This window comes from Heteronotia binoei, chromosome 3 (assembly GCF_032191835.1).
Source record: "Heteronotia binoei isolate CCM8104 ecotype False Entrance Well chromosome 3, APGP_CSIRO_Hbin_v1, whole genome shotgun sequence".
Classification (NCBI taxonomy): Eukaryota; Metazoa; Chordata; class Lepidosauria; order Squamata; family Gekkonidae; genus Heteronotia; species Heteronotia binoei.
In genome coordinates this window covers 160,785,766-160,800,360 of record NC_083225.1, presented here as the reverse complement: position 1 = coordinate 160,800,360, position 14,595 = coordinate 160,785,766, and the positions used below count along the sequence as shown (strand labels likewise).

The 14,595-nt window shown below is 43.8% G+C and overlaps 1 non-coding gene across 1 annotated transcript; it reads right to left on the bottom strand.

Moving 5' to 3' along the window:
• Positions 1–208: 208 nt before the first annotated feature.
• TRNAT-UGU (transfer RNA threonine (anticodon UGU)) lies at positions 209–283 on the bottom strand. Its single transcript has one exon. It is a non-coding gene; the product is annotated as a tRNA-Thr (tRNA).
• Between the last annotated feature and the right edge of the window lie 14,312 nt (positions 284–14,595).

The following is a 14,595-nucleotide window of genomic DNA, read 5'->3' as shown; positions in this document are numbered from 1 at the left end:
AGGGACCTCAGCAGGGCATAATGCCACAGAATTTACTCTCCAAAGTAGACATTTTCTCCAGGGGAACTGATCATATGAACATATGAAGCTGCCTTATACTGAATCAGACCTTTGGTCCATCAAAGTCAGTATTGTCTACTCAGACTGGCAGCGGCTCTCCAGGGTCTCAAGCTGAGGTTTTTCACACCTATTTGCCTGAACCCTTTTTTGGAGATGCCAGGGATTAAACCTGGGACCTTCTGCTTACAAAGCAGATGCTCTACCACTGAGCCACCATCCCTCCCCTCTCTGATCTCTGTAGTCTAGAGGTCACTTATAATTCTGAGAGATCTCCAGGCCCCACTAGTAGGGTGGCAACCTTATAAAACAGCCCTTGTGGTCATTCAACTTGACTGTATCCTGTCTTGTATTTTCATTTCTGCAGGACATAGCATGAGACATATTTTACAAAACCTCCTCTGGATAGTGACCTGTGATCCAGTCATATGACTCGCCTCCACATCGGACTAAAACGACAGCATCAGATAGCCTCCTGATTTTTTTGTACACAGAAACACTGATTTGAAATGAAACATCAGTGCTTGATCTTGCAGCAGCTCTTGTGCAAATGGAACTGCATGAAGGAAAGCTTCTTTTCTGCTGTTACATGGCGGGATCCAGTCCCATGTCTCCTGCCAAGACCTAAACCTAAACTTATATTTAGACCAGGCTCAAACCCTTCAAGTGCTGGTGAACAAATTGCAAGAGTGCTGAGCCAAGAGAGAATCTGCTTTCACTATGCCTTGGTACAGACAACATGAAAAAAGAGAGCTCTGTTTGCTAACATCCTTTACTTTTCCCCAACGAAAGTAGCGAGACGACCCATTGGATGAGTCTTGATAAAGATGGAAGAACATGCACAGATCATATGTCTGTGTACAAATGTAATACTTTGCAAGGGGAATGTTGGATTTGCACTCTGAATACTCATAAACATAAAACCACCTTGCTAGATGGACAAAAGGCTACAGAGCCAGTTTTTCCTTTTTGTTTTTAAGGTTGTGTCACATGTGTCGTATATTTTGACCCTCAGATAGAACTGTGTACACAATAGAGTTGCCAGATCTGTGTTGGAAAATACCTGGAGACTTTGGGGTTGGATCCAGGAGAGAGCAGAGTTTGGGAATGGGAGTGGCCTCAGCATGGTACAATGCCATAGAGTCCACCCTTCAAAGCAGCCATTTTTTCCTGGGGAACTGATCTTTGCCAGCCAGAGATCAGTTGAAAAAGTGGGAGATCTCCAGGCCCCACCTGGAGGATGGCAACCATAACAATGGCACCACACAATATCCTCCTCCATTCCCTTCACTGGTGTATCTCAAGAGTCAAAACTATGTGTATAAGAAAGCTGAACATTTACTGGTGTCACTACTACCCTCGTCTTCATACACAAAAGCAAAGATGGTTTGGATTGGCTTGCAAATTGTGATCAGCATTCTTGAATGCTTAAAAAAACACACAACAGATTGGTTCTTTCAACATGCAAAAATGCATGGAATTGAATGGTACATATTTTGTGCATATGTGGTATCACAAAGTTTTTCCCAAAAGAAAAAATTTCTAAAGAAAGTTTTTCTGCCTGAAGAGGGGGAAATCTTACAAAACAGGTTATCTCTCAGGGATGAGTTGTCCACAGACAGAAATCATTTTATGTTTCTTCTGTACTTTTCAAAAGTTCTCTACAACTAAAAAAGCCAAAGGCAGTTTTCATTTGGTTCTTACTTTATACTGACTATTCTTGCAGTATATTGAAAATTAAATTGACCAAGTATTTTGAAGCTATCAAAGATTTCAGGTTTTCACAGCTGGTAACATCATTAGGGTTTGTAGAATCTTTCGGGATCAAGTGCCGTGTTTTACTGGAGAAAGTTTTCCTTCCAGACGTTTCGTTCTCAGCTGCGGAGAACATCCTCAGTGGCGTTGCAGCTGGAGCAGGCGCTCAGACCTTCTTGGCTGCTGTGCATTGAGTGGGGCCAGGGCTGCTGGAGAGCTGCTATTTGTAGGCTGGAGGGGGTGTGATGAAAGGGCAATTGGTTTGTGGATGTGCCCATTGTTTGGTGGGGCTTCCTGGAAGGGTAGTGATAAGGAAACTGGCTGTTGAATGTGACTATTGTTCCGTGTTAATTGCTGGGAGGGTTGGAAGGGGTTTGAAGATAAGGAAGATGGTTGTTGACTGTGCTGATTGTTCTGTGGAATTTGCTGGTTGTTCTGAGACTTTCTGCAATTTATAGTCTGTAGGGTGTTTTGCAGAGCTGGGTACCAAGATTGGTGGATGAAAATGCCTTCTTCCTTTCTGTTAAAATTGTGCTGGTGTTTGTAAATCTCAATAGCTTCTCTGTTCAGGCGGGTATGATAATGTGAGACTGTAGAAAGGACTTCAGTTCTTTCAAAGTGGATGATGTGGTCTCCTTCTTGAAGTGCATGTTCAGCTACAGCTGATTTTTCTGGCTGAAACAAGCGACAGTGTCTCTTGTGTTCGGTGAGACGGGTGTTGATACTGCCCAACGCAGCCCACCCGTCTCCAGCAGCCCTGGCCCCACTCAATGCACAGCAGCCAAGAAGGTCTGAGCGCCTGCTCCGGCTGCAATGCCACTGAGGATGTTCTCCGCAGCTGAGAACGAAACGTCTAGAAGGAAAACTTTCTCCAGTAGAACACGGCACTTGATCCCGAAAGATTCTACAAACCCTAATGATATTTTGAAGCTGCTGAAAGCCTTACTCCTGGAATTGGATAATGAACTCCAAAATAAGGAAAAGGCCACAAAAACTGCTTGGCTGCCCTGCCTTAGTCATCTCTGGACTTCTAGGACCCATGGAGCTCCATCTATACCCCACCTATAGCTGTACCCTCCCTATGCTAGTCATGTCATCTCCACCATGGCATTGACTACATTCACTCAGCACCTCACGTGGTAACTTGCTGTCTGGTATGATGGTTTCTTCCACAGCATCCAACTGAGAGGAGATGCAGCTCAGTGGTAGAGCATCACCCTTGCCTCTCATCCAATGGGCCTGAGGACCATGGACTGTGCAGGCTGCCTAGCCTATGAATGAGAAGTTGGAGACCTTTCTAGTGATGCATGGCAGGGAGAGCAGATGCCCTTTATACCTATATGACTGGTGCAGCACTGATAGCAGAGGAGGAAGGAAGGAAGCTGTACTGTTCACTAGAATCCCTACTTGTTGTCTCACATATAGATGTTCTAAGTGCCTTGGAGGTCATGTATCCATATTTCTGGAGCATAGGATTGCTATGCTCCAGGTGGAATTACAACTTTAATTCTCTTGAAATTACAACTGATCTCAAGGTGAAATTACAGCTTTAATTTTCTTGGAATTACAACTGATTTCAACTGGACATGTTAATTCTCCCTGGAAGGGGGGGACTGCATTAAATTACATTCCTGCTGACCAGTGTTCCCTCTAAGCTGTAGAGTTTTGTGAGCAGAAATTCTGCTTTGTAAGCTAATAACAGTAAAGTTGTGAGTTATTAGCATTAAAGTTGTGAGCTACTGCATAAATTAGTTTGCTCTGGGACCATTTTTCCTGAGCTAAGACAAAAATGTGTGAGCCAGAGGCTAAAAAACTGTGAGCTAGCTCATACTAACTCAGCTTCAAGGGAACACTGCTGCTGACTGCCCCCCCCCCCCAAACTCCACAATCCCCAGGTGCTGCAAACATATCTGCAGGAGTTTCCTACACCAGAGTTGGCAGCCCTGCTGGAGAGCCAGAAGGAGGGAGCAGTGATACAGCAGCTATGAGAGGAAAAGGCATGTATCCAACTGATGCAGCAGAGGATGGTGGCAGCAGCTGTCCAACCCAGGAGAAGGAAAAGGGAGAGAGCAGGAAGGCAACTACCTTAAGAGGAGGAGGTGGTGCAAGACCACAGATTTGTTGAGGCTTGCTCTGGTGGGTGAAAGGTCCAGTGATCTGGTTTGGAGGGGCCAGTACTTTGAAATATGGGTTTATATGCTGACACAATATATGGATTGAATGAAATATGGGTTTATATTGAGTTATGAAGGGAAACTAGCTATTTCCTCAGGTTATAAGATTCTAGTAACATTTAAACGCAGTCACTGGCGCAAAAAACCCCAGCAACCCAGAAAATAAATTTTGATGTGAATCAATGAGCAATTTGCTGACTGGCAAACCCCACCCTAGAAAATATGAGAACAGAATCCTGAACTTTGCACACCTTAGAGAATATGTAAATTATTCTCTAAGATCTCAGAAAGCATTGTCCTGAGTTGCTGAACTCTAATTTTAAGATGGAAAGAGAAAGCTACATTATACTGCAATGTAACTGTAGATCTTTATTCTGTACTATTTACTCTTTATAATTAACAATAGGAAGTATGTAGAGTGTCAGACTAAGATCTGGGATACCTCAGTTCAAATCCTCAGTGGAAGTAGGGGATTCTCCAGGCAGGACCTTTAGGTAGGACCTGGGGATCCCCTGGAATTACAGCTCATCCCCAGAATACAGAGATAGTTCCCCTGGAGAAAATGGCTGTTTTGGAGGGCGGACTCAATGGCACTGAGGTTCCTGTTCTTCCTAGGCTCCTTCCCAAATCTCCAGGAGTTTCCCAACTTGGATCTGGCAACCCACCCCATCCCTTGCTGGTGGCCAGCTCAATGGGTGACTTTAAATCAGTCACAGTCTTTCAATTTAACCTACCTCAGAGGTTTGCTGTGAGCATCAAATGGAGGACAGAGAGGAGAATGATGTAAGCTGCTTTGGGTCCCCTGAAGTAACTAGGTAATAAATCTTTCCACTGTTTCCAGTCATGAATTAATAAAGTATAGGTGTTTTTGGTGAGAGAAAAGAAACAGCTGTTGCTTGCCAAAAAGTTAGTATTCAAAACTCCACTCCTGTTCTGTCTGCATTATGTCTCACCCTCTGACTCTTCCTCCCCAACTCACATAGAGCTCTTCCTCACAAACACTTCCTTCTACCCAGTCCCTCTTTATGTCATTCCCACATTCACAGAAGTTGTGACCACATGGATGTGGTCATCTGAGCTCTCAAGCTGGAGTGGTATTTTTCTCCCAGAGCAACCATATGGCATCACCCTCAAGTTTATCTACTTTGTAGGGTTTATCCTGCTTGGCCTTGATCTTTTCCAAACCAGCTTTGCTATTATATTTCCTGAAAGACTGCAATCCAAGTGGATCTGCATGCCATGTGAGCAGGAAGGACCCTTCCCCTCCCATATTGGTGTCATTTTATTGCCATCATCCCCTTGCAAACACCATACCACTTCTTCTTCTTGCTCACTTTAAACCACCCCCCCACAATAGCTCCTATATTGCTATAGCATTATAACATATAACAGGAGAAGGTATTCTTGAATTTTCCTGCATTATGCAGGGGGCTGGACTAGATGATCTCGTGGGTCCCTTCCAACATTATGATTCTATAATTCTATAATGTTATAACAATATAGCTACTACCATTTCTTTAATCCTGGCAAAAAGTTCTCTGCTGCCATCTGAGGAAGGGAATAGTAGGCAGGAGAGGATACTGTGGAAAACACAAGTGTGGACACACCACTGCTCTTGTAGTGAGTACACAACAAGGAATCATTTCCACAGGGCAAGACAGGAAGTTCTTGGTGGCTGAAAGTTACAGCTGAATTATGGAGACCCTGGAGCGTTTTCAAGGCAAGAGTCATCTGGAGGTAGTCCATTGCTTGCCTTTGCATAGCAACCCTGGATTTCCTTAGTATTCTCCCATCCAAGTACTAACGAGGGTCCACCCTGCTTAGTTTCTGAAATATGACAAAATCAGGCTAGCCTGGCACACCCATAAACCCAGCCAATTCAGAATTTTCTGCTGGTTCTTTCTTATAAACTGGGACCCAGAGCTGTGAGAGAAGGAGTCAAGGTGGCCTGCCCATGTGCCTACCTGATACAAAACAAAACAAGAAGAAGAAGGGCTCCTAATCCACATCAATAATTGTACGTAAGGGAATATTTTTGGCAGGAGCAGCTTTACTCATCACCATGCTCCAGGGCTTGGAACTGGGAGCAAAGGTCTGCCGGTATTCACAACATACATTCCTCACCACAATGCAACGATTACCCTGAGATTAAAGAGGAAGGGCAACCAAACTCCTCTTCAGAAACTGAGTGCTAAGGGCTAAATGGGGATCCTGAAGAGCAAGTGAAGAGGATGCAACTTACGCAGAGGGCTGGTTAAGAGAAGGGAAGGAGGAAACCAGAGGCGTGAAGGGCTGAAGGCATTAGGAGATTTGAAAAAAGGAGAGAACATGACAACATAGTTTAGAAAGGGGAATGCTGACAGATTAGGGAGAGGGGCTTGAGACTGAAGCATGTTGGTATTTAGGCATGTTTAGGGAAAATTTGATTTAATTGGGAGGGGGTGTTTCTGAAGGAAAAAAAATATGCACCTTGGAAGGCATTTAGCAAGATGGGGCTGTGGGGACGATATGGGAAGGGAGTGTGGAGGAGCAGAACCCAATCAGGCCCCTACACATTCCTTTTCAAGCCACTGCTGTTTTGGAAGGAGGAGGAGGAAGAGGTGAAATTGGATTTATACCCTGCCCTTCACTCAGAGTCTCAGAGCACTTTCAATCTCTTTCCCTTCCTCTCCCCACAACAGACACTCTATGAGCAATGTTCCCTCTAAGCTGCAGATTCCTGTGAGCAAAAATTCTACTTTGTGAGCTACTGGTATTAAAGTTGTGAGCTGCTGACATTAAAGTTGTGAGCTACTGCATAAATTATTGTGCTCTGAGGTCATCCTTCCAGAGCTAAGACAAAAATGTATGAGCTGGAGGCTAAAAATAATTGAGCTAGCTCACGCTAACTTATCTTAGAGAGAACACTGCCTATGAGGTAGGTGGGTCTGAGAGAGCTCTAAGAGAACTGTTCTTGAGAGAACAGCTCTGCTGAGAGCTTGTGGCTGACCCAAGGTCACACCAGCAGATACATGCAAGGAGTGAAGAATCAAACCTGGTTCTCCCAGATTAGAGCCACACACTTAACCACCACACCAGACTAGCATTCAAACACCAGACCACCTGGCTAACTTCTCATGAGGCTCAGCTAAGCAGACAATACCATGCCCATTCCTGTCAGATCACTACTGAATAAATGGTTTCTAGTTGTACATGGCTCCCAGAAGGGGAAAGGGGAGCAAGAGGCCGCCTGAGATCGCTAAAGGCTTGGTTGAGGGGCCAGCCCTACTGGACTATTTATTTATTTAATAATATTTTTAAGCTGCCGTTCCCTGCTCACAGGGCTCAAGATGGCTTACAATAAAGATGATCAAGACGATCTAGACAAAAAGGGGGAGAGGTGTGTGGCTTGTTCTCTGGAATGCAGTAGCCAACCATAGAGCTTTTCTTCCCTTGCTGTACCTCTGGGAGCAGAAGAGGGTGGAGGAGGGAAGAAGCGTGCCAAGCTGAGGAAAGCTACTGTTGGAAAGGGAGGCAGAAACAGAAAGAGATTGAGTGTGAAGAAAACAAGAGCTTCTCATGAGTCTGAACAGAACTGAGACAGAGGGTGAAGAGAAGAAGAGCTTCTTGCTCTTCTACCATGATCACTAATAACAGTAAAGTAGGAGTCCCCCCTCCCCTGCCACAATTGTAAATGCAGCAATACCAGACTACAGACAAGATGGAGGCTTATTCATATGGAGGGAACTCCCCGGTTATATGGAAAATAATAAAGAAGAGGGGGGAAGACCCAAAGTCTGGGTTGTAACTTCTGAAGCTGCAGTCCAGCACTAGCTCTACAACGGTATGATTAGGATGCAAGGGCACACTCTCTGCCCCTCTCCCACAAAAGTGCTGTGTGGAAATGCCATATCCATAGCCAGACAATCGGTCTGGATTTGGAGATTCAGGATTATGGGAATCAGGATTTAATTTCTTGTTAAATTGGACACTGGTAGCCTGTGCTCACCCTCTGAAACAGAGTAGTTTCATAAAGTAGTTGCTCAAACCCACATAAGTTTCCTCAGATTTCAGTGGCGCTTCCTCCCAAATAAACATGCCATGTACAGCAGCTAAAACACTTCTGGGGCCCTTCTCTTCCAAGTGCCCACATCTTGCTCCTTCTGTTTCTACAGAATACAATAACATCTCTAAGCATTTCTTGCCTGCAAGCTAATAGTGACAGAGGCTACCCTCTTTGTTCTGCTCCATCGACATCTAGGAAACACTCAGTATAGTAGTTTATTCCAGCAGCAAAGGCGTCAAAGGAAACAGAAACAGTAGATGCCCCACTCTGTAGATGAAGCAATCCAGAAGAACTATGTTTTTCTTATGGGTATTACTTCTGCTATTTGAGAGGGTATGTTGGAAATGTGCCATAAAATACTGAAGCACCGTCTACCACAGATGTAGGGGAAGAAGAAGAAGATATTGGATTTATATCCCGCCCTCCACTCCAAAGAGTCTCAGAGCGGCTCACAATCTCCTTTACCTTCCTCCCCCACAACAGACACCCTGTGAGGTGGGTGGGGCTGGAGAGGGCTCTCACAGCAGCTGCCCTTTCAAGGACAACCTCTGCCAGAGCTATGGCTGACCCAAGGCCATTCCAGCAGGTGCAAGTGGAGGAGGGGGGAATCAAACCCGGTTCTCCCAGATAAGAGTCCACACACTTAACCACTACACCAAACTGGGAAGATACTTTGATGCTACTGTAAAATGCCAACAACTACCCGTGCCCTCCCCCCTCAGCATCCATTGCATGCTGGCTCAAACTCTACAACATATTACCTACTAAGTGAAAATATCTCATATGATGGAGAAATGAAAATGCAACTCCGATACTGTTCTAACAACTGAAGAAAACAATACTATTTGTCATTCAAATACCATAGCTTCCTCTTTGAAATGAAAGATTCTATTGCTGACCTTTCAGCATGTCAAGTGGGGAGATTTCAAGCTGTAACCTCAGGAGATAAGAACTGCCTGACTGCTGTCCTGAAAGGCCACCCAGAACATTGCTTGTTCCAAAAGCAGCAAGCCAAAGGCTTCTAGGGAGCTCCCAAACAGGGCACAGCTCAAGCTGCCCTTCCCTAGGGTCTGTTCCCAGCATTTCTTTCTTTCTTTCTTGGCTTATATCCCGCCCTCTCCACTGAAGCAGGCTCAGGGTGGCTCACATCCTCATAAAAACATTGTATAAAACCCCATAATCAATATAAACTGTAGATAACATATACAAATGCAATAATATATAAAAACGTAAAACAATATCAGGTGCTATTTTGAACTTAAATTGGTAATATGTGTGATGATGGCAAATAGCTGCCTATTCAGTCCATGTCAAATTTTGCTGTGCAGCTGATATTACTGGATTTTCTATCAGAGGTCATGATTGTGCATTTGAGGTGGGCCAGATGATTCACTGTCTGTTGTTATCATTGATCTTAATTACTGAATGCCTGGCAGAAGAGCACCATCTTGCAGGCCCTGTGGAACTGTGAAAGCTCTCACAGAGCCCTAACCTCTTCAGGGAGCTTGTTCCCCCAGCACGGAGCAACAACAGATAAGGCCCTGGTTCTGGTTGTCATGAGCCTGGCTTCTTTGAGGCCAGGGATTGAAAGCAGGTTTTGTGACCCTGACCAAAGTGCTCTCTTGGGAATATGTGGGGAAAGGTGGTCCTGAAGGTATGCAGGTCCCTGACCATATAGGGCTTTAAAGGTAATGACCAGCACCTTGAAACGAATCCAGTATGCAATAGGTAACCAGAACAGCACTTTCAGCACAGGCTGAATATACTCCTGTAAGGAAAGCCCCATTAACAACCTGGCTACAGCATTCTGCACTAGTTGAAGCTTCCAGGTTTGAGACAAGGGCAGCCGCATGTAGAGAGCATTACAGTAATCCAGTCTCGAAGTGACCGTAGCATGGATCACTGTCGCCAAGCATTTGGTACTCAGAGAGGCATGTGTTACCCAGAGTCTGGAGTATCAGAAACATTGCATGGTTTCTTCATGAAGACACAATTAAAATATTAACAGATGTGTGCAGCAATCCTGAGCAGGTTTTTACTCAGAAGCAAAACTCATGTTATTCAATAGGAAAGTGTACTACAGATTGCAGCTGTGAGATCTTAACCACTAAAACCATAATTGTCAATGCAAACCCAAACAGTTACACTTTTCTAAGTTTACTGAAATCTATGGGCTTAGAGGGGTGTGACTCTGTTTAGGGCTGCACTGTTTTGTGTAGTGATTATTACAAATCTTGGGCTGCAGGTCAGCAACAGCTCTCTGTGGGTGTGTATACTCCCCTCCCCCCATTCTGAGAATCCCAGCATGTTCCTTCTTCAGCAGAAATGCTTTACAAAACAAGCAAACAAACAGATCAGTACAGATGCTGTCATTTACGAAGAAAGGATTTTCGGATTTAATCAGCCATTTTACACAAAACGTGCAAAACCCATGTGACTAACTTGATAATATCCTTTAAAATATTCTAGCATGTTATAGGATTGTTTTTATGACAACTTTGCATTCATTATACTTTCTCACGACATCTCTATTGATCGTAAAGAATTATCATGGGGCAGAACCTTTTTAAGGATTCAATTAAAAGAACTGCACAATGCTTACCTTTTTATATATTATAGAATCATAAGAGTTGGAAAGGATCTCCAGGGTCATCTAGTCCAACTCCCTGCATAATGCAGGAACTTCACAAATACCTCCCCACAACACATATATCTCCACTGACCCCTGCTTCATGCCTAGAAGATGACAAAACCTCCAGGATCCCTTGCCAAACTGGCCTGGAGAAAAATTGCTGACTGACCTGAAAGTGTCATTTACCTGGGCGTGTAAGAAAGGACCACAAGCACTAAGCACTGATGCAACCCTTTCTGCCATCCTTCTCATGATCTGCCTAATTCACAAAATCAGCATTACTGTCAGATGGCTATCATGCCTCTGTTTAAAAACCTCCAAGGAAGGAGAGCGCACCACCTCCTGAGGAAGCCTGTTCCACCGAGGAACCCCTCTAACTGTCAGGAATTTGTTTCTGGCTGGGAGCTGTGGCTAAGAGGCACAGCATCTGCTTGGCATACAGAAGGTCCCAGGTTTGATCCCCAGCATCTACAGTGGAAAGGATCACATAGCAAGTGATGTGAAAGGCCCCCGCCTGGGACCCTGGACAGCACTGCAAGCCTGAGTAGACAATAGTGATCTTCATGGACCAAGGATCTGATTCAGTATAAGGCAGCTCTGTGTGTTGTTTTGAAAGCCTTTATTAATGAAGAACTAGGCACACACATGTGAGAATGCTTGTAGTTCAAAACATACTGAGATTCTTGAAAAGGGAACATTTGCATATAATTACCACTTTGTACGGTTGTGTTTCCCTTCTTGTTGTTAGATCCAGTCCACATAGGCTCTGCACGTATCACAAACTGCTACGTATAACTTGTTCTGTGTACAGAAATGGCAGCAGGCAGGCCAGAGATCACAAAAAATCAAAAGAGGCAAGCCTCTGACTTCTGCATGCAAAAGCACCTGTGCACCCTGTTGCACACCAATGCAGCGTGCCCTCTCATAATCTCTGGTGTCTCTTTCATTTTTTTCCTGTTTGCTTAGATCTTACGTGGGGTTCCATGTTCAAAAGATCCACACCCTGTTCCCCATGTGCAATACATACACACCCAGCACACAGTAGGACGTCCCTGGATATGGAACTGAAACTGTTGTGTGCTATTAAATGATTTCAACAGGAACTACCTTCAGAGAACAACCTGGTTTCTTTGGCAAAAGAAAGTCTGTGCATATGCATGTGTAAAAGTAATAGTCAGGATCAAACTTGCCTCTGCCTCTTGAGATAGATGTTTTCTAATGTAGTATTTCTGGCAGCTCCTCAGTGTCTGAACATGTTCTGGTATGTTTTGTGGACTTTTAAGGTAACAATCATTTTGCTGAATTTGGATTGGCAAATTCACAAAGCAAGTATTTAATTAAGGGGGGTGGGGGTTGATGCTATCATTTTTTGATATGTCATTGGCATTAGTGAGGATGCCTCAAATTTATTTTGCATTGGCAGTGCCTCTTTTCACTGTCTGTTCTGCAAAATGACATCACCTACACATGTCTATGTCCTGAGCTGGATAGCCCAGGCCAGTCTGATCTCAGAAGCTAAGCATGGTCAGTCCTGGATAGTATTTAGATGGGAGACATCCAAGGAATACCAGGGCCATGACATGGAGGCAGGAAATGACAAACCACATCTAACTTGTCAGCACTTTCTACCACCAGGAATGCCTGTTTTTCAAGGCAGAGCCTTCTGTGGCTGCACAGTGGACATGTCCACAGCACATCATTTGCAACGCATGAAAAGACAATTCAAAAACCACCCCCATTTTAATGTGAATACAGCATGAAAATCTTGGCTTATTTGTTTCTTTTTGCTTTATGATTCTAGTATGAGAGTCTGGTGAGAGCTATCAAAATTCTGGCTGAATGGCAAACTTGTAACTGCTGCTCTTGCTATTGCAGTATGTCTGTACACCATAAAAGTATGGTTCAACTATCAGCCTTGGTCCTCCAAATATGATTCTGGTAGGCAGTCCACCTTTCATTCTTTCAGAAGGGCTGCATAAATTGTTATGCACTACTCTGTTCATTCATCCCTGAATAATTTTTAAAGAAGGGAACTTTTTAAGTGCAATTTTTTTCTGTGGATGATTGGAGAGAGGGAAGATACTTGGTAGTATCACAAGAGGCCAGCCAATCGGGGTTGTGCATTGCCAGATTCTGCTTCAAAACGATAGGACTCAGGGTGTTTTTCAGAGCTGAGGGACTGGAAAGGAATTGGTATGTTTGGACTTATTCCAGTGAGGGAGTTTCTGGAGCAAGTATATCTCCACCAGATGCTAAGGGGGGAAGCCAAAATAGACTTACTTGGGAGTACATACAATTGTACTAAGACAGACTTGTTTTTGAGTACACATGCTTAGGACTGTGTACCTGGGTGTATAGCTGTGTATCTAGGTGTAAGGACCATTGAACACAATTTGATTTACTGCCAAGAAAACACACGAGAACTAGGGTGCATGGCTAATTTGACATAAATAGCATCAAGCACAGTTGTCAGCAGTTATTCTGAACCCCCTTAAGGGTTTGCATACAGATCTGTCAGATATTAACAACTGATCGCCTATTATTCGACCATGTGAAATACTGCATGAAGCTAAGAATGCCACTGTATAGATGCCAGCTTGAATTCTTAATGTCATTATGGTGTTGTTTGGTTGAAACAGCTGCCTTGGCAACTGCCTTCTGAAATGTTACAAACACTTTATTTCTGCTTAAATTTCATTTGTTATTATTAGATATTTATAAGCCACTTTTCATTCCAGTGGACACCGCAGAAGGCTTACAACATCATTTCTTCATCTTAAAAAGCCTATGAAGTAGGTTTTGCTGCTATGAAGTAGGCTAGGCTGAATCTGTGTGAGTGGCTCTAAGTTACCCAGCAAGCTTCATTGACACAATGGGAACATGAACCTCTCAGATCCTACTCTACCTTCCTAACCACTATACCACATGGAGCTCCTGAAACTCTGATGTTCCAGGATAACAGCCAGAGAGAAATATAATTCAATTAAATATAATTCAATGACTCTTACCCTTTGATAAAAGCTTTCACCTGACATTATTAAAAGTTACAATTCATTGCTTTTTAAAAAAAGTTACTTGCTTTGATTCACAAAGGCTGATAACAGACGGGCATTTGGGGGCAAAGGGGCAGCATCCCAAATTGGGATGGCTCAAAAAGAACCATCCTGAAGCCTCCACAAGCTCTCCCACAAGCTGTCCCCATCCCATCCATGGGCATGTTCAGACGGCCGTTGTGCACCATTCCTGTCCCCATACATACGGATGCAACTTGGGGCAGCTTCACACCACCAAGGTGCCTCGCTTGCGCCCTTCCACTTCCAAATGCCAAGGAGGCAACTGGCATGTGGCTCAAAAATTTGCTACCACTTTGAAAGTGGTAGCTTTTTCAGTCGCACTGCGGAGGCTGGAGGATGGGTTGTCAAGGATGGGTGGCAGATGTTTGTGCGTGGAAGGATTTTTGGGTCAATTTCAGAGGTGCCTGTGAGTCAGCCCAAGCTGCCAGTCTGTAATCACCCAAACAATTCAATAATTTTAGTAATTTAAATAACTAATTCAAATATGTTCCTGTGATACTTATAAAGTTAACACTTTATAAATACCTGATAATTATTTAACAACACTCGGCCAGTATTTTGACAATGACTCCATGGCAACAGAGTGCCCCCTCAAGGATGTGCAGAATCTCACACAAAATCGTCTCTCACCCAAAATAATTACAGCTCATTCCTAAGCATATGAGGTTAGAGTTCCTGGGTCAAATGGGTGGGCTTCCAATCAGGGTTGGGCTCCACTTTTTTTGTGGAAACCAATCACTGCTTTAATTTCCCTTTCAGCAAGAACAGACCAGGAGTTCAAATCAAAGTCAATATTTGTGTCAACATGATCAAAGCAATAAAGGACCTTATATATTTATATTTACTTTTTTATTTCCC